Below are 19555 nucleotides of genomic sequence, written 5' to 3'. Positions count from 1 at the left end.
AGATTGTGCCCTGTGGTTCTAGCTTTGTTCCTACTTGTGGAAACATCCTCTCCACATCCACTCTATACAGGTCTCGCAGTATCCTGCAAGTTTAAATAAGATCCCGCCCTCATCCTTCTGAACTCCAATGAGTACAGACCCAGAGTCCTCAACTGTTCCTCTTCATCCCAGGGATCATTTTTGTCAACCTGCTCTGGCCCCGTTCCAAGGCCAGCACATCCTTCCTTCGATATGGAGCCCAAAACTGCTCACAATCCTCCAAATGGGGTCTGACCAGAGACTTACACAGCCTCAGAAGTACATCCCTGCTCTTGTATTCTCTCCCTCCGGCCCTGAATGCTAATATTGCATTTGCCTTCCTACCTGCGGACGGAACCTGCACGTTACGTTTCATTGTGTACTAATACATGGGGGCAATAATAAAATCAAATTGAACTGCACAAAGCACAGTTTAAATGGAACGCGGGCACTTTGAGTGTGGGAGCGACCTTTTGACTCTCACAATGATGTCTCGGAGGCGGCAGGAGGGGAAAGGCTGCAGTGCGAAGGGCTGGAGCTGCAGAGAGCTGGCAGTGCGGGGCAGGGTGAGTGCGGGGCAGGTTTGCGGGAGTCTCGCCTCGCTGCATCTCTGGCTGGCTGGCGGGCGCTTCCTCACTCTGAGCAGTAGGGGTCGTGCAGTGTCAGTGTTTGTACTCTCAGAGTCACATCCAAATGGGGGGCTCTCTCTCTCTCTCTCTCATTCCCTTTCTCTCCCTCTTTACTGCGCAGTCCTCAAACATGGCGGAGACTGATTGAAATCTAAGCTTTGAGACACGCCAGAGGGGAGGGGAAAAGAAAGAAACCAAAAAAAAACACCAGCCCTCCATTGGAGAAAGTAAGTACCGGAGCCCCGCGGAGATGGGGAGGGAAGATCAGCGGGGCCAGAGGAGCTACAAAGAGGAGGGAGGGTGGGAGTGGGGGGGACAAAAGCTGTGGCTTTTGCAGGAGGCAGAGTGGTGCTGGATATTTTGTAACTGGGCTGGATGTATCCCTCCCAGTGTATCCCTTCCAATGTATCCCCTTAGTGTATCTACCCCCTTGCGCTTTGTATCCAGTCCTGGACTGGATCTTCCCCGGGAATGCTGTGAGCGGGGCTCTCTACCTTCTACACTCACCCCCCCCCCCCCCCCTTCCCTTCCTTTCCCTTCCTTTCCCTTCCCCAAAATCTCCGCTCTTTAGTTGTCCTTGCTGCTGCTTTTATTTCCATGTCATTGTGAGCTGATCTCTCTCTCTCTCTCTCTGGTTTGTTACTGGGGCCTTGTAGATTACAGGAGATGAAATTCACATCAGCTGTCAATCAAAGCCCCTGTTTCTCTCTCCCCCCCGCGAGTGGAGAGAGAGAGTCAGAGCACTCTTTGCAATTTTAAATATGTGTCTTGGGGTTTTTTTTTTGCTTTGACTCTATTGCAGGATTGCCAGGAGAGAACTGAACTGGAACTAGGTTTGACCGCAGGCGCCTGTCTGTTGTTGGGGTGGGGGATGGCGGGGGGGGGGGAGAGGGGTCCATCACAGAGGGCAGGTGGGCGGAGTGGGGCTGAGAGATCAGGACCTGAACAGTCCAGGATACCGCCCCCCCCCATTCCCAAAACTCTGACTCTGGAATGCTCCAAACGAGCTGGGAGCTGAGAGGGTTAGAAATGGCTATGAGGATGTGGGGCTGGATAACTGTGCAGATGTGGGGGTTGAATAGCTGTGCAGATGTGAGGCTGGATAACTGGCCAGTCCATCACTGGGTATAGAACGGGGAATCTGTTCATTAGTGCTTTGTATAATTGTGTTCAGTGGAAACTTGCCCCGCGTGTGTAGGAAATAATTCCAGAGATGTTTTTACTTCCTGGGGGGAAAAAAAAATCAGAGAGGTTTATCTAGCGGATGTTAAACGGGTTCGGCGCTGATCAATATTAAGCCTGTCCGAGATTTGACAGATGGGACCAGTTGCCTGCACGTTACTCGTTTCAGGGAGAGAACGAAATCAGCAAGTGCTGAATAAACTCAGCAGGTCTGGCGGCGTGTGTGTGCAGAGAGAAACAAAAGCTAACCTTTCGAGTCCAGTGTGAACTCCTCTGCAGAACTAGTTTCAGCATCTGGGCTGGAAAAGTTTTTCTTGCTTTGTACAATATGGGTTTTCAAGCACTGAACCTCCCCCCCCCCCCCCCCCCGCAATGTTGCCTGCCAGAGAGGAGTGAGTTTCTCCAGAAAATGCTGCCCTAATAGGATCCCAAACTGCCCAGAAAGGTGCCCCTGATCTGGACAAGCTAATAGCCCCCCCATAAATGCAACCCCCTCATCTGCAGATCACTCCACAATTGCCCCCAAGGCGGATGGGCAGGCACTCTGCTCACCCAGGGTTGGGGATTATTGGTCAGACTGAAACTTCGATTAAGGACCCTTCAGTAAATGGGAAGTATTTCAAACAGGCCCCAATTCAGGAAGAGAAAATGCTGGAAAATCTCGGCAGGTCTGGCAGCATCTGTAAGGAGAGAAAAGAACTGACTTTCTGAGAGCTTTGACAAAAGGTAATCTGGACTTGAAACATCAGCCCTTTTCTCTCCTTACAGATGCTGCCAGACCCCCTGCGATTTTCCAGCATTTTCTCTGTTGGTTTCAGATTCCAGCATCTGCAGTAATTTGCTTTTATTTACACCCCAATTCTGAGTTGGGTTGGTGGGTGGGGGGGGAAGGTGCAGGGAATTCTTGGAAGCTCAAAGCCACATGTGAATGGATTCATGTACCTCAGCGCTGTGTAAGAATCATGTTACAGCAGTGACACTGAATGTCCACATGTGGCACAACTCTCTGTATTGTCCTTCCAGCTACTGGAATTTGTATTGTGACTGGAAGTCTTGTGATCTGCCGTTGTTGCACCGATTTGAAGCTTTGCCTCAAAAATCCAGTTTGGGACAGGAGAAACATAATTTTTGCTTCTTTGATACTTGCAGTTACTCTTTGTAATTGTTTTCCTTGTGATGTTGTAACTATCCTTCACCTGGCTATATGAGTGGGCCTGCATAGCTATGTGGTACCATAGCCACAGAGCTTCACAGATCTACCATTTCCCATCTGACTATTTTCCATCCTATCTTGCAGCATCTTAAACAGAGAAGGTGCTGAACGGAGTAAAACAGATCCCGTTAGAGGTGAACAAAGAAAATTGCAGCACAGGAATAGGCCCTTTGGTCCTCCAAGCCTGCAGTGACCATGCTGCCTTTCTGAACTAAAACCCCCTACTCTTCCAGGGACCATATCCCTCTATCCCCATCCTATTCATGTATTTGTGCAGATGCCCCTTAAAAGTCACTGTTGTGTCTGCTGCCACTACTTCCCCCAGCAGCGAGTTCCAGGCACCCATCATCCTCCGTGTAAAAAAAAAACTTGCCTCCTACATCTCCTTTAAACCTTGCCCCTCGCAACTTGAAGCTAGTAATGCCCCCCCAGTAATTGACTCTTCCGTCCTGGGAAAAAGCTTCTGAAGTATTGGCGGGTGAAGAATCTTTTGCTTGTGGTCGGAATGTGCTCGAGCACCCTCTAAAATCATGTAGTGTGTTGTGGGGTGGAGGGGGGGTGTGGGGATGAAATAATTGGCATATTCAGTATCCCATTCCTTGGCCTAAATGAACAGAGCGAAAGGTGTGATGTGAAGATCTCCTTAGTTTACATTGCCTGAATTCCTTCCTTTAAAGTCATGTTTTCTTTTTAATTGTAGATATATCTGTCTCCTGAGACCCCTGATCTTAAGGCACGCTGGGTGTTGCGATCAGTAATTGGATTTAAACTTGACGATTACCTGGAATTGATGAATGTCTGGGAAAGGAACGTTACCGCCTTTTACTGCTGTAATGAGGACTGAAATCTAAATGTATGCAGTCCAGTATTAAATCACCGGCAATTTGTCCTTCACAGAAGCACAAATCTTTTGAAGGTACAGTACAAATTAATCAGTTTTGTAAACCTAGTAAATGTACCAGAAACTTGCAGGTTCCGAGTGGAATTGACATCCTACAATGTGGCTTCAACTCCGATTTCCCCATTCCATGAGATTCCCAATGAGTGGACATCTGACTGCCCTTTGGATGGCTTTCTGTTCAAACAGGTTTTTCTGCTGCTTCACCTGAAACTTGATCCTTGACACTTATTAAGTTTACAACTCAGTTTCCCAAGAGTTTTAGTGGTCTCTATCGGGGCTACCCTTTCAAGCCTCTTTCGCTGTTGGGAATAACTTGGATGGGAAACAAAATGCTGGTTTGACATCTTGCCTCACTGGAGTAATGCAGAATAACTATTGAAGGGGCAGCTTCCTATGTGAGCTGTTTTGTAGCACAAGTATAAATGTGCGTATCATTTCACTACAGATAAGTTACTGTGTTTATCTAGGTGCTTTCTAGATTGGGAGTACTGTGGGAGCAGTTGTAGGATGCCCTGTCATCAAAATCTGGAGCCTTGCCACCAACTCCATCCCTCTCCTTACTCATCCTATTGTATTGAACTGAAAGATGCACAACTTTTGTGTCTTCTTTGACCAGAGCTGAGCTTCAAAGCCTTCCTATCAAACCCAACGCCAAGACCACGTCTTTCCATGTCCGCAAGAGCTCTCCCCTTTGTCCTGCCTCATTGGAATGCCATTGAAATACACATCATTTATTACTTCTAAATATCTCCCACCCATACCCCCCATCAGCTTCCAGAACTTATGCCACCGCAGATCTGCTCCTGTCCTGCCCCATATTCCTTATCTTTAACCTCATAACCGCCATTGACTCCTTATCGTTTTGCCCATCACCCAACTACCCAGCAATGGGTTCAGAATCCTTGTCCCCCACTCACAGATCGTTTCAGTGCCTTTCCCTCAGCTGCTTGTGTAACTGCCTACAAACTTGTGCCTATCTTATTCCTTCTGCGAGCTTCGCTCCAACCTTCTACCCAACCTCCCTTCTCAATTTGACCATCATTGAAAGAGACTGTGTCAGCGGGGGGTGTTTTTCTCTCATGTTACACACTTTGTCTGATTTCTCCATAGCTCCGCTGCCTGCCTCCTCACCTTTTTTTTTAGAAAAAGAGCATCTTAAAATCTCTCTGTTCAACCAGTTTTCTCCAGTACCACTGTTCCAAATGTCTTTGTCATGAAACATTATGTGATTGCATTTAATTCATTATTATTATCACATGTAATGGGGTACAGTGAAAAGTATTGTTTCTTACGTGCTATACAGACAAACATACTGTTCATAAAGTACGTGGGGGAGAAGGAAAGGATAAAGTGCAGAATATAGTGTTGCAGTCACGGGTAGGGTGAAGAGAAAGACTAGCTTAACATATGATAGGAGCTTGCATCTTCTCTGATGACAGCAGGGAAGAAGCTGTTCTTGAGTCGGTTGGCATGTGTTTTCAGACTTTTGTATTGTGGAAGAGGGTATGTCTGGGGCGCATGCTGTCCTCGATTATGCTGGGTGTTCAAGATGTTGAAAAGAGCCCAGTGTTGGGCACATAGAATGCGGAATTTTAGTCAAAGGTAATGAAGACACTATCAGCAATTCTGTAACCATGAGACAAGTACCTGGTGTTGGCAAACTCCTGTAACACCAGTTTGTGTGACCTTCTTTGACCAATGAATCTGAAACTCTCCCTTTGTGCCTCTCAGTGTTTGGTGAACTTTACACAAATGCATTTAATGTAACGCGTCCACTTTCTACATTGAAACTTAAGGAAAAACTTTCAATCTCACTTTTTCATCTTTCTTCATTGGTTCGCTGGGAGGTTTTTTTAAACTTTGTGATTTCACAGTGTGTGAAAAGTAAAAGCAGCAAGAGATTATCTTCTGGTAATAGTCTGACAGCTGTTGCTTCATATCGACATAAAAATCCTTGTAATAAAGCAGTTATCCTACAGCCCGAGGTGGCACAGTGGTTAGCACTGCTGCCTCACAGCGCTAGGAACGCAGATTCGATTCCTGGCTTGGGTGGAGTCTGCGCATTCTCCCCATGTGTGCTCTGGTTTCCCCTGGGTGCTCTGGTTTCCTCCCACAGTCCAAAGACGTGCAGCTTAGGTTGATTGGCCAATGCTAAATTGCCCCTTAGTGTCAGGGGGATCAGCAGGGTGCAGACTCAGTGGCCGACTGCCTCCTGCACTATAGAGATTCTAGACTTTGTGTGGACTGTCAATCAGCTGACATGAGGCAAGCTCATTTACACACACCAGGAATATGCACTTAAGAATGTAATGTTTTTGGGGAAAGACTGATTAAATAGTTATAATAAAAAATCTATAGCATGATCAATATGTAAGAGGGATTTATAAGCCTGTAAAAGATTCCAGTTAAATGTTCTGGTGCCATAAATTGAGGAATATCAAGAGACCCTGAGCTTTTAATTCCAAACATTTATCAACAAAATTTCCTTTCTCTAACATTTATGGCCTGGATTTTGCTGTGGCAATAATGGTAAAATGGTCACGTTCACTGTCATTACTCCACTGAAGCTGACTGCAAATCCGGGAGATTTGACACGTGCAGTGTAACATGGAAATCCTGAAGTTGCTGTCACTGAAGCCACCCTTTCTCCAGAGGGTGCGCAGCACATGTTCCCAAAGACAGGTATTGTACCCCCAAAATAATTCGGAATTGATGAGAGCATCAGCTTAAACGCTGTTATATTGCTGTAAAAACCATTGCAGAAGTTATAACTGAGTTTAATGGTACGTCAACTTCATAATTCCGGCCTCGGGTCATTGTTTGTGTGGAGTCTGCGCATTCTCCCCCTGTCTGCGTGGGTTCCTCCGGGTGCTCCAGTTTCCTCCCACAGTCCAAAAATATACAGATTAGATTGATTGGCCATGGTAAATCGACTCTAATGTCAGGGGGTTAGCGGGGTAAATATGTGGGGTTATGGGAATAAGGCTTGGGTGGGATTGTAGTCAGTAAAGACTTGATGGGCCAAATGGCTGCCTCCTGCGCTGTAGGGATTCTATAATTGCCGCTAAATTCTCTCACCGGCCCAGGAAAACTAATGTTATGTTTCTAGATTGTCAGATTAAGGGATGTGGGCACGCTGACAAGGGCAACATTTATTGCACGTCACTAATTGCTGTCAAGAAGGTGGTGGTGAGTCGTCTCCTTAAACTGCTGCAGTCCCTGTGGTTTAGGTGCACCCATGGCACTGTTAGGGATGGAGTTCCAGGATTTTGACCCGATCTGTATCTTTATTTGAGCTTCAATCTTCATACAACCATCCATTAATTTACTTCCTGCAAGTTTAGATTTAAAGCGGAGGACTTGAAATGTTTCTAAGCCCCTGGTTTGCAGTGTGTTAACACCTCAGTTTGATTGGTTGCGTACCCTCTTGTTGACATCATTGCCACTCCATGCCTTTGACTTTGCAGCAGATCTAAACTGCCCTCGAGAAAGGGGAAAGCTTTCACCGTAGCCATTGCTGGATCATTGTGGGCTGCTTTCTTCGAGCTTTTGCTTCACCACTTGTCCACAAAACCCAGGCCTGTACCTTGATTGTGCTGTGACGCTGTGGCATCAGAGAGGGTGGAGATGCTGGAGTTAATAAAAGGGAGTACAGCAGGTTACAGTGCCAGAGCTAATACTGTCTTTGACCCATGTTTCACCTTCATAACATTGAAATATTGTATTTATGACTGAGTTTAATGGAAATAGTGAAGTTGCATTTCATGATATTAAAAATCGTAGCTCAGAAATGGCATTTGTGGCCAATAGATTTTTTCCTTCCCCTTCAAGATATATTTTTTACACGAAAAATTGTTGCAAATAACAGATGATAACAGGGTCTAACTGGGACCTCATCACTACTGGGCCCTCAGGTCTGTTTCCTTAACCGCTGAAATTTAAGGGAAAGAAGCTGAGGGAGGAAGTTTTGTGAATCTGGGTTATATTAAACACTGAAGCTTAGATGGATTGGTGGGGCGTGGGATTTAGGGTTAGGGCCGGGGGGGGACGGTAGCTGGGGGGATGGTGTTGGTTAGGGTTGCTCAGTGATTAGCACTGCTACCTCACTGTACCAGGGACCCGGGTCCCCCTGTGTCTGCCTGCATTTCCTCCAGTTGCTCCAGTTTCCTCTCTCAGTCTAATGACGTGCAGGTTGGGTGGATTGGCCAAGCTAAACTGCCCCTCAGTGTTCCCAGATGGATAGATTAGGGTGATTACATAGAACATACATAGAACATAGAACACTACAGCACAAACAGGCCCTTCGGCCCACAAGTTGCGCCTATCATATCCATACTTACCAGGCCATAGAGCTATCTGTAACTCCCAATCCCATGATCCCATGTACTCATTGGTGGGGTGAATGCAGGGGGTTACGGGGATAGGGTGGGGCAGGGAGCGGGCCTTGGTGAAATGCTTTGTCAGAGAGTTGGTGCAGACTCAATGGACCGAATGGTCTCCTTCGGCACTGCAGGGATCTATAATGTGATTGAGTTCCATGTCAGGATCACAAATCATGCCATTGGCGGCTCCTTACAACACGATTGTATTCACAGCAGTTCCTTAAAACTCCCAGGGATGTTAACACTGGGATTTTTTTTTTTGAGGACAGCAGTAGAGCAGTGCGAGTCATTTAGCAGTTTGTGGCTTACAACCTGTGCCTCTTCCTCACCAACACTGGCTGCTCTTTCTAATGTGTTTAACAATGATTGGTGCTGTGAACTCAGCCTTATTTTACAAACAGTCTGGAGGCCCTTGGATCTGTGCACTGTGAACTTCTTACCTTGGGAAATTCCCATTATAAAATGGTGACATTGCTTGTGGGAGAATGGGATTGCAGTGTAACCAGGATACAAATGCAGTGTGGCACAGTGTTTAGCACTGCTGCCTCACAGCTCCGAGGAACCAGGTTCTGTCCGTGTACAGTTTGCGCATTCTCCCTGTGTCTGCATGGGTTTCCTCCGGTTTCCCCCCCACAGTTTAGAGATGTGTGGGTTAGGTTGATTGGCCATGTTAAATTGCCCTTTAGTGCCAGGGGGATTAGCAGGGTAAATGTGTGGAGATGTAGAACAAGGGCTTGGGTGAAATTGTGGTCGGTACAGACACGATGGGCTGAATGGCCTCCTCCTGCACTGCAGAGATTCTGTGATTATGATGGAGTTGAAACTGTGGATTGATTTACATCTCCTCTTTAATTCTGCTTTATCTGGACCTGAATCTACCTGTTGGGCGCAGTCATTCGGCAGGCCCAGAAGTGGGCGTGAAATGGGTTCCCAGCCATAATTGGCCTCAGAGCACATTTTCGCAACCTTTGGCCAATTAATGACTCTGTGATGTGAAAGGCTGAGCAATGCCAGGAGGGCAGGAAGAGTTGAGTGGGAGGATGAGGGGGGTGGTCTTTCCAATGTGCTTCCTCAGTGGGACAACCTGTGCGGACCTTTCTCAGGGAGCTGAAGACCGGTGAAAAATAAATATCCATGTCATAGCGATGCCACAAGTGTGTGGGCAGCACATTCATATTTACACCTCAGTCCCAGGCACATCTGTGAATTTTATCTAAGTCCTAATGGTCCATCTTGACTGGATACAAGTTGCAGCTAAAATGTAAAGTTAAACTTTATTTATTAGGCACAAGTAAGCTTACGTTAACATTGCAATGAAGTTACTGTGAAAATCCCCTAGTCGCCGCACTCCGGCGCCTGTTCAGGTACCCCGAGGGAGAATTTAGCACGGCCAGTGCACCCTAACCAGCACGTCCTTCAGAAGAAACTGGAGCACTTGGAGGAAACCCACACAGACACGGGAAAGACATGCAGACCCTGCACAGACAGTGACCCAAGCTGGGAATCGGGTCCTTGGCACGGTGAGGCAGCAGTGCTAAAGCCGCCTGGCCAACCAGCTGCACATCAAATGTAAAAGAAGACGGACCACATAAAATTGCATCCAATTGGCTCCGTAATGGACTAAATTGCCTGCTGGATTTACAGGGGCGTGTCCTGCTTGCATGCTGATTGATATATTGTGTGAGTATACGGTGACATTGGGACATGTTCCTGACATCTTCTCCCATATGCTCTGGGTTTGGCCTGCACCCATCTGATCAGTATCAAATTCTGGCCTTGAAGACCATGGTCTTGATTTTTGTGGCTCAGTTGGTAACGTCACACCTCTGAGTCGGGAGATTACGGGTTCAAGATACACTCCCTGGACCTGAGCACAAAACCTTAGGCTCTCGTTTCAGTGCAGTACTGAGGGAATGCTGCCCTGTTGGAGCTCCCATATACCCTCAGTGGATGTAAAAGATCCCCAGGCATTTATTTCAAAGGAAAGCTAACCTCAAATCCTATTCAATAACGCAAGCAGTTCATTGGAGGCAGTTCATAGAAGATGATTCCTGGTGTGGAGGGATTGTCTAATGAGGAAAGATTAAACAGGTTGGAACTCTACTCATTGGAATTTGGAGTAATGAGACATACGGAATTCTTAAGGGGCTCGACAGGGAGAGTCTAGGACCAGAGGGCAGAGTCTCAGAATAAAGGGGCATCAATTTTAGACGGAGATGAGCAGAAATTTCCTCTCTCGGGGGTTGAGAGTCTTTGGAATCCTTTCCACAGAGAGCTGTGGGGTCAGAGTCTATATTTAAGGCTGTGATAAAAAATCCATCTATCAGCCTGGGAATCAAGGGTTACGGGGAAAGGGCAGGAAAGTGGATGTGAGGAATTTCAGTTCATCCAAGATTCTGTTGAATGGCAGAGCAGGCTCGAGGAGCTGAATGGCCTACTCCTGTTCCTGTTTCATATGGTCTTATCAAACTGTTGTTAGTGGGAGCTTGGTGTGCGCAAATTAGTTGCCATGTTTCCTACATTACAACAGTGAGTACAGTTCAAAAGTACTTCATTGGCTGTAAAGTGCTTTGAGAGATCCTGAGGACTTGAAAGGTGCTGTATAAATGCACAACTTTATTATGTGCAAAGGCAGTGCGTGGGTTACAATGCATCAACAATAATTAATGCGCATTTTTGTCTATCACACTTGTTGAGTCTCATCCTCAAAGCATTACAATGCTGAGAATCACCAGTGTTGCTGTGGCTCAAGTGATTGCAGATACATCAGAGGGGCTATCAGTGTAACCTGGGTTCCCTTTGAATAAGTACCCTTACCTTATTCTATGCTTTTCTCCTCAACAGTAATTGCAAAATATCCTGGAGTGAGAAGGTTGGGAATTCCTTACCGTTCTCCCTCAACCCAATCCACTGGAGTCACTTCACAAGACTTACGTCCACTGGGAAATTCTGTCCACCTGCGATTATGAATTATTTTCTAATGAGATTTAGGTCATGAATATATTGCAATTACTGATTTTTGTATTAAGAACATAAGAACATAAGAAATAGGAGCAGGAGTAGGCCATCCAGCCCTTCGAGCCTGCCCCGCCATTCAATAAGATCATGGCTGATCTGTTGTGGCTCAGTTCCACTTTCCCGCCCTCTCCCCATAACCCTTAATCCCCTCTCTTATCAAAAACCCATCAACCCGCTTCTTAAAAATATTTAGCGAGGCAGCCTCCACCACTTCAACGGGCAGAGAATTCCAGAGATTCACCACCCTTTGAGTGAAGAAGTTCCTCCTCAACTCCGTTCTAAACCGCCTCCCCTTTATCTTGAGGCTGTGCCCCCTAGTCCTAGTGTCTTTTTTGAGCGGGAAGAGTCTCTCCACCTCTATCCTATCCATCCCATTCATCATCTTATACGTCTCAATGAGATCTCCCCTCATTCTTCTAAACTCTAACGAGTACAAGCCTAGTTTATTCAGCCTCTCCTCATAGCTCAATCCCCTCAACTCCGGTATCAGCCTAGTAAACCTCCTCTGCACTCCCTCCAGGGCCAAAATATCCTTGCGCAGGTGCGGCGCCCAAAACTGCACACAGTACTCCAGCTGCGGCCTCACCAATGCCCTATACAGCTGCAGCAAGACCTCCCCACTTTTATATTCAATCCCCCTCGCTATGAAGGCCTATTGATGTTTGATGTGGGTGCCTTCAGATATCAACTATATCGAGTGTGGACGCTGTCGGTGCTTTCACTAACTTTCATTTTATTTCAAAGAAAGATCCAAGTAAGTGAGGACCGAGTAAAACACTCTGCCACAAATTCAACAGCTCTTTAACAGAGTGGATGTGTGAGAGTGTGAAGGCAATGACTTGAATTTGGGCCTGAGGCGATTGACCACACACTTTCTTCTCACGTTTTGTGAATCTCGGAGATAATGCCTCTCAATGAAACTTTGCTAGCATCATTCTCTAATTACCATAAATCACAGCCAATAAATTCCTGACTTGGGGATCTTTGCAGTAACTTCATTGCAGTGTTACTGTAAGCCTACTCGTGGCACTAATAGATAAACTAAACTAAAATAACTTGGTGTATAAGATGACCCTATTTTTCTGGTCCCAAAAATCCTGGTTTTGCAGCTATTTGGTGTATAAATGAATCCTCCTGATTACGGAGGAACCTTTTTTGAGGCTTTAAAGACTTATACGTTTATATCAAAGATATTTTGGTGACGTGCAGGTTTTGCTGTCAATCCTGTTCAATCATTGACTTTGCTTTTCGGAAGCTAGGTTGATTGGCAAAGCTGGTGGGGTGTTCTAAAACACAGGCTATGTGTGTTCAATGTTAGTCCCTCTATCTGAAAGGCTAGTGATCTTCATAGAATCCCTACAGAACAGAAGGAGGCCATTCAGCCCATTGAGTCTGTACCGACCACAGTCCCACCCAGGCCCTATTCCCACAACTTCACACGTTTACCCTGCTAATTCACCTGACACTAGGATCAATTTAGCACAGCCAATCCACCTAACCCTCACATTTTTGGGAGGAAACCAGAGCACTCAGAGAACACCCATGCAGATACAAGGGGAATGTGCAAACTCCATACAGACAGTCACCGAAGGTCAGGATTGAGCCCAGGTCCCTGGCGCTGTGAGTGCTAACCACTGTGCCACCGTGCCAGTCTATATCTTGAATTTGCCATATTGTCTACGGGCTCTGATTGAGTTCCACTGAAACTCTCCCATGCTATTTTAGAGAAAGCTTTAAAACTGGTTACAGCAGGCAGAGGAATGACAGGGGACTGAGTTGCGGGTTTATGTGGAATTATTCAAAAGTATCATTATGAGGCCACTTTTTTTAAACAGAACAATTTGGGGAGTAAGTTTTGAGTAAAGCGTTTCTCTCTGTGCCTGACCGTGGACAAAGTTATAATCATACAGTTAGAAAAGGCCCTTTGGCCCATCGAGTTCTCATGCTCTTTGAACTGAACACAGTGTCGTTGTGTGAGCAACAACGTGTGAAGAATTGCCCTTAATCTCACACAATTTAATGTGTGTGATAGTCACTGCATCACCTTAAATTGCTCTTTGTACCATCACCAGGAGAGTTAGGCTATTAACCACTTCATATGTTACAGTGCAGAATAAAGGAAAAATCTCACTGTGGAAGGGGCACAGATATAACTTTCTTGTCCTGGGTCTCACGCTTCACTGAAATCTAAAGCATATTAGGTGTTTCCAGTAAAACAGCACTCATATGGAGTTGCTGCCCTTGTGTGCACTAATCTCCCATCTGTTGGTATTGATGCTTGGTAAGAGATATTACCTGCAAAGTGTTGAGGGGTGAGGGGGGGGGATGCAAATACAGCAGCATCAGTTTTCCATCTTTTATTACCAGGAACTGGTGTTTTGCAGCTAATCCCAGAAGAGTGTGCATGTGTTACACAGCGAGCATTGCCTTGCTTGTGGAAGGTCGCGTGTGTTTGTGCGTGTGTGTACATGTGTGTATGTACGTGTTATGTGTGCGCATGTGTACATGTAATTGTGTGTCTGTGCATGTGTACTTGTAAGTGTGTGTGTGTGTGTGTGTGTGTGTGTACAGGCTGTCACATTTTATTAGGGTGGGGAGGAGAAGTTTTTTTTTAAAGTACTCCTCCATTGAGATGTCATTTGGACTTCAAAAGCTGCCTCTGTGAGCTGAATTATTTCCAGATAGCCAGTGTGTCTGAAACCAGGGGTTAAAAGCACAGACCATGACGGATTTAATTAGTTTGCTTTCTGTGCATTTTGCTGCTCTGTTACTCTTGTCTGAAAGAATGAAAGGGAAGTTCAATCAGTCATACTTCCTGAAATGTATATTTTTTATTATGCAGGAGAAAAATAGGACTGGAAAAGTTAATAATTGATTGACAAAATAATTATGGATGATAAGTTTGTTGACAAACGTTAATTCATTTGTTCAGAACAACTTTAGACTTTCCCCCCTTTTGCTGTATTTAATTATTTTGTAAGCAATTCCAGGGATTTTCCCTCCCTTGCTTTGCCCAGAAATCCACTCCAAATATAGATCACATTCTTCATGAAGATCACCCCTTGGTCTGGTCATAATGTAAAACATAGTGGCAGGAATAGGCCACGTTGTACCTGCTCCATTGGTGAATAAAATCATGACTGGTCAACTTAAAATCCTCAGCCCCATCCTGTCCTTGTATCCCCTGATTTCCCTGAGAGGCTGACATTCCGCTTATCTTCGATATGCTTATCCACCGACATCCCCTGCTGTCTGGGGTAGAGGTTCCAAAGATTCACAACCCTTTCGAGTAAAGAAATTCCTCCTCCCATCAGCTTTAAAAGGCTGAGCCCTTGAAACTATGATCTTAGTTCTAGATTCTTCATTTGCCTTAGCGTTACCATTTACTATTTTGAATCCATTGTCTTACCCTCCTGAGGGAAGACACCCAGATAGTTTAGATCTAAATACTTGTTGGGATAACCAGGTATGAAGCACATTCAAGCCTGATGAATATGCTGACTTGGCCCCTAGATGACAATAACTGCCTTGTCTACAAGTTCTATTTGTGTTGATGGTACCTCTGCCTTCTTCTTGCGGGAAATGTGTTGCCTTTTCCAGGATCACAGCCCAGTATCATCTCGCTGAATGTAAAAAAAAAGTTCTGTGTTTTGCAATCTGTTAGATATCACACCATCCCTTAGGATCTCTCACTGAACTGGTGATTTCCCTTTTCATCTTCTGCCTGCAAATATGTTTATGGAATTGTTTGACACTTTTAATGCTGTCTGCTTTCCCTGAATAGTGTCTCAGTGTTTTGTTTGTTCTCTCTTCACTTGTCCTCGTTCATTCCTAACTCCCAACATTCCATTTATCTCGATCTTCAGTATGTTTAGCCACTGACATTCATTGCTGTCTGGGGTAAAGATTCCAAAGATACATGACCTTCTGGAGTGAAGACGTCCCTCCTTGTGCGACTCTCAGCTCTATACATTCGGAACAGTCTGTTTACTCCACTTGAGTCCCATTTTGACCTGTCTTCGCGTTAATGGTATGCCTCTATGTCAATGGGATTCAGCTTGCCTTTCTTCCCTCTTAAGTGGTCTCCAGTCCCTTTTCTTCGTCCGATTGCTCATCCCACTTGGATTCTGTATTTTCTAAAGTCAGTTCTCTTTTCCATCAATGACGCAACCTTAACTTCTGCCAACCTGTGGTTGCCGTTGCCAAGTTGTTCTCGGCTGTTGAACTTCTGCACAGTTCCCTGTTAGTTTACTAACTCAGGTCCAGTGTTATCCCTGGCCTCATGAGCTCCTTGATCAAATGCTTTCTGTCGCAATTCAACATTGTTTTCACCCCTCTTTGACTTGTTTGAGATTTCCCGATCTACCTCTGGTAAATAGTTATATTGATGTTGGAGCAGTGCCACAGATTGGAGGAGGAAGTTCTTTCATTTGCTCAGAACAAAGATAAGTGACCTATGAAAAGTATCAGGGACCTGCCTGATAAGATATTAATTTATTGGTGAATGGAAACTCGCAGTCCATCATCAAATTGGCGATAGGCTTTTAGATACAAAAGGAAATGAAGGAATATGAGGACATTGTGGAAAGTGGAGTGAGGTGCAAAACCAGTCACAGTCTTGTTGAATGTTGGAACATGAGCAGAGACCAAATAGCCCACTCCAGCTCCCATTCCCGATGATCATCTGGACTCTCTCTTCTTGTGCGAGTTTAGGCAGTGACTGTTGCTGGATTATGTGAGCTCCAGGCTCCCAGTACATTGGCTGGATCAAGAATAAACAGTCTGTGTGTCTCTCTCTCTCTCTCATGGAACACTGAGGTCAGTTGAAATGTCCAAAATGCGGTTTGGCTAAGATAACCGTACAGAGCAGAGTTTGAAGGAGGCTGCTGCCAAGTTGCTCTGTGGTTCAGTGCCACGTGTGGTATGTGATCCATTTATTCACTGGGACTCTGGTTCTGCTTTTCGAAAGGTACTGTGTTAAAGTGATTTTTTTTTCTCTGTGTTGCCGAGTGGTGTTTTGAAAGTGCCGTTTTCCTTTCTTAAGTGTGAAAATAAAAATAGTGACTGTGTGGCCAAATTCCCCTCCAACTCGATTTTCAAGTTTGCTGACGACACCACCATAGTGGGTCAGATCTCATATAATGATAAGATGGAGCGCAGGAAAAAGATAGAATCTGGTGAATTGGTGCAGTGACAATAATCTTTCTCTCAGTGTCAACAAAGTGAAGGAGATAGTCATCGACTTCAGGAAGCAGAGTGGAGGACATGTCCCTCTCTATATAAATGGAGATGAAGTAGTTTTTAGGTGTCCAGATCACCAACAACCTGTCCTGGTCCCTCTGTGATGACATTATGTATAAGAAAGCCCATCAATGCCTCTACTTTTTCAGAAGGCTAAGGAAATTTGGCATGTCAGCTATGACTCTCATCAACTTTTATAGATGCACCATAGAAAGCGTTCTTTCTGGTTGTATCACAGCTTGGTATGCCCCTGCTCCGTCTAAGACTGCAAGAAACTGACAAAGGGTAATGAATGAAGCCATTGACCCTGTCTACACTTCCCACTGCCTTAGAAAAGTAATCAGCATAATTAAGGACCACATGCATCCCGGACATTCTCTCTTCCGTCGGGAAAAAGATACACAAGTCTGAGGACACGTACCAACTGATTCAAGAACAGCTTCTTCCCTGCTCCCAACAGACATTTGAATGGACTTACCTTGCATTAAGTTGATCTTTCTCTACACCTTAACTATGACTGTAACACTACTTTTTGCACTCTCTTCTTCTCTATGTGCCATGATGTGGAGATGCCAGCATTGGACTGGGGTGGGCACAGTAAGCAACCTACCTCTCCACTCACCTGATGAAGGAGCAGTGCTCTGAAAGCTCGTGATTCCAAATAAACCTGTTGGACTTTAACCTGGTGTTGTGAGACTTCTTATGTGTGTTCTCTATGTGCAGTATGTTTTGTCTGTATAGCACGCAAGAAACAATACTTTTCATTTCATACTAATACATGTGACAGTAATAAATCAAATCAAATAGTGAAGCCAGCATCATGCTTGCTCCTGTCTGCTGTAATAGCTGAAGGTAATGACCAGGGGAGTTGGGCATGGTTTTGCAAAGACAAAGCTGCACTTGGAATTTGCTAATAAATTGGAGTATATTGTACCCTCTTTTCAGAATATATGACATCATATTCTGAGGGTAATACAGCATCCAGTGCCTGATGTGTGCATTGCTTGTTGACAGTTTACTTCATTTAGCTGTAGGTAGTCACTCCAGTTAACTTTGCATTTTTATTTGCAAAGGACCATTCATTTTTCCAGCATCGTTTGATGCCCCAGGGGAATCCCAAAGGACTTTGAAGTTGATTTGGTTTGAGAACATTTCAGAAAATGCTGTCAGGTAGCCAAGTATGTCAGGTAGTGTCTGTGCAACCTGGAGCCATGCAGGTAACTGACCAGCTAACCAGCTCAAGTTTAAATGTGGCCAGGATATTGAGAGAATTCCCATGGCCTTGATTGAGCAGGTCTTTGGAATTTATTTTAGATCTATCACCTTATCTGAAATGTGGCACCTTTGACAAAGCAGTAGTACATCACTGAAATCATAATCCCGATTATTTGTTCAAGTCCCAGAGCTAAGCTGTCAATCTATTACAAAAGGAGATCTTGTGGGCATGATATTCCAAGATTTGTTCTCTCCTCGACAACTGCAATGCAAGGTTAGGTTATTGTGCTATGCAACCTCTTAGAATTGACTTTGTCCTATCCATTCGTAGTTTAAAAACACAGAAACGCTACAGTGCGGAAGGAGGCCATTCAGCCCCTCAAGCCTGCACCGACAACAATCCCACCCAGGCCCTATCCCCGTATCCCTACGTATTTACCCTGTTAATCCCTCTGACATTAAGGGGCAATTTAGCATGGCCAATCCATCTAACCCGCACATCCTTGGACTATGGAAGGAAACCAGAGCACCTGAAGGAAACCTACGCAGGCAGGGGAGAATGTGCAAACTCCATACAGATCCGAGGCCGGAATTGAGCACAGGTCCCTGGCGCTGTGAGACAGCAGCGTGAACCACTGTGCCAACATGCCGCCATAGACTATGTCTTGTGGATTCACACAAAATACTCAGTGTTTGGATGAAAACAGATGGTGACACATTTATCATTTATTTATATATGCAACAGGTGGGAATTATTCTATTCCATTCAATTAAATATTGAAAATTATGCTGGTACAAAGCATTCTTTATTTTAGTAGAGCCGGAGTGCCCCAGCACCTAGCTGTCCTGCCTCTGAGCTGGAAAGCCCTGGGTTCAAATCCCACTCCAGGACTTGTTGGCCATGAAAGAATTTGACCCTTGGTGCCGGAAAGCTAGTGTTTTCGGTGCCATTGCCCGGTCCAAGAGGATGAATGGGAGGAAAGGCATCCAGCTGTAAAACCACCCACCAAACCCAGAAATGATGATTGACATGACAGCGTTGTGCTAACCCCATGTAGTAAGGGAAAAGCGGAAAGAGACTGCAGGAAGCAGTTAGCCAGTGCTGAACTTCTTGTGGTCCCAGCTTTAATGCCAATTTTTCTGCTTTGGCTGTTTGTCCATTCATTGAGATTTGGCTGATCCACATCCCAACTCAGCATGCCCATTTTTATCCCATATTCCTAAAACCCTTGACTAACAATGTATCAATCCCAATTTTAACATTAACAATGGAACTAGCATCAATTGCCATTTATCGAGGAGAGTTCTGAACAACATCTACGCTCTATGTGAAGAAGATCTTTGTAGTCCTAGACTCCCCAACCAATGAAAATAGAGCTGTTTCTCTATATCTATTTGCCTGCCTGTTTTCCATCCATGTCTGTGTCTTGTTTCACTGAGAATCATAGAATCCCTACAATTCAGAATGACACTGTTCAGCCTATCGAGTCTGCACTGACTACAATCCCACCCAGGCTCTATTCGCATAACCCCACACATTCACCCTGTTAAACCCTCTGACACTAGGGTCAACTTAGCACGGCCAGTCCACCTAACCCGCATGTCTTTGGAGGAAACACACGCAGACATGGGGAGAATGTGCAAAGTCCACACAGACAGTCATCTGAGGCTGGAATTGAACCTGGGTCCCTGGTGCTGTGAGGCAGCAGTGCTAACCACTGTGCCACCATGCCACCCCACCACTGCGACAGCATGC

The 19555-nt window shown here is 45.3% G+C and overlaps 1 protein-coding gene across 1 annotated transcript in view; it reads left to right on the top strand.

Moving 5' to 3' along the window:
• The first annotated feature begins 648 nt into the window (after positions 1-648).
• The window catches only part of LOC145357724 (polycomb protein SCMH1-like), a 172008-nt gene continuing 153101 nt past the window's right edge, over positions 649-19555 (top strand). Inside the window, exons 1-2 of the mRNA XM_080211148.1 lie at positions 649-874; positions 3743-3958. The gene's annotated coding sequence lies outside the window, so the exon portion shown is untranslated. The remainder of the gene's footprint in view (positions 875-3742; positions 3959-19555) is intronic.

Source organism: Carcharhinus amblyrhynchos, chromosome 24 (genome assembly GCF_965287045.1).
Source record: "Carcharhinus amblyrhynchos chromosome 24, sCarAmb.v2.hapA, whole genome shotgun sequence".
Lineage (NCBI taxonomy): Eukaryota > Metazoa > Chordata > Chondrichthyes > Carcharhiniformes > Carcharhinidae > Carcharhinus > Carcharhinus amblyrhynchos.
Note: the sequence above shows the minus strand (reverse complement) of the source record. Positions and strands in the feature narration are given on the sequence as shown.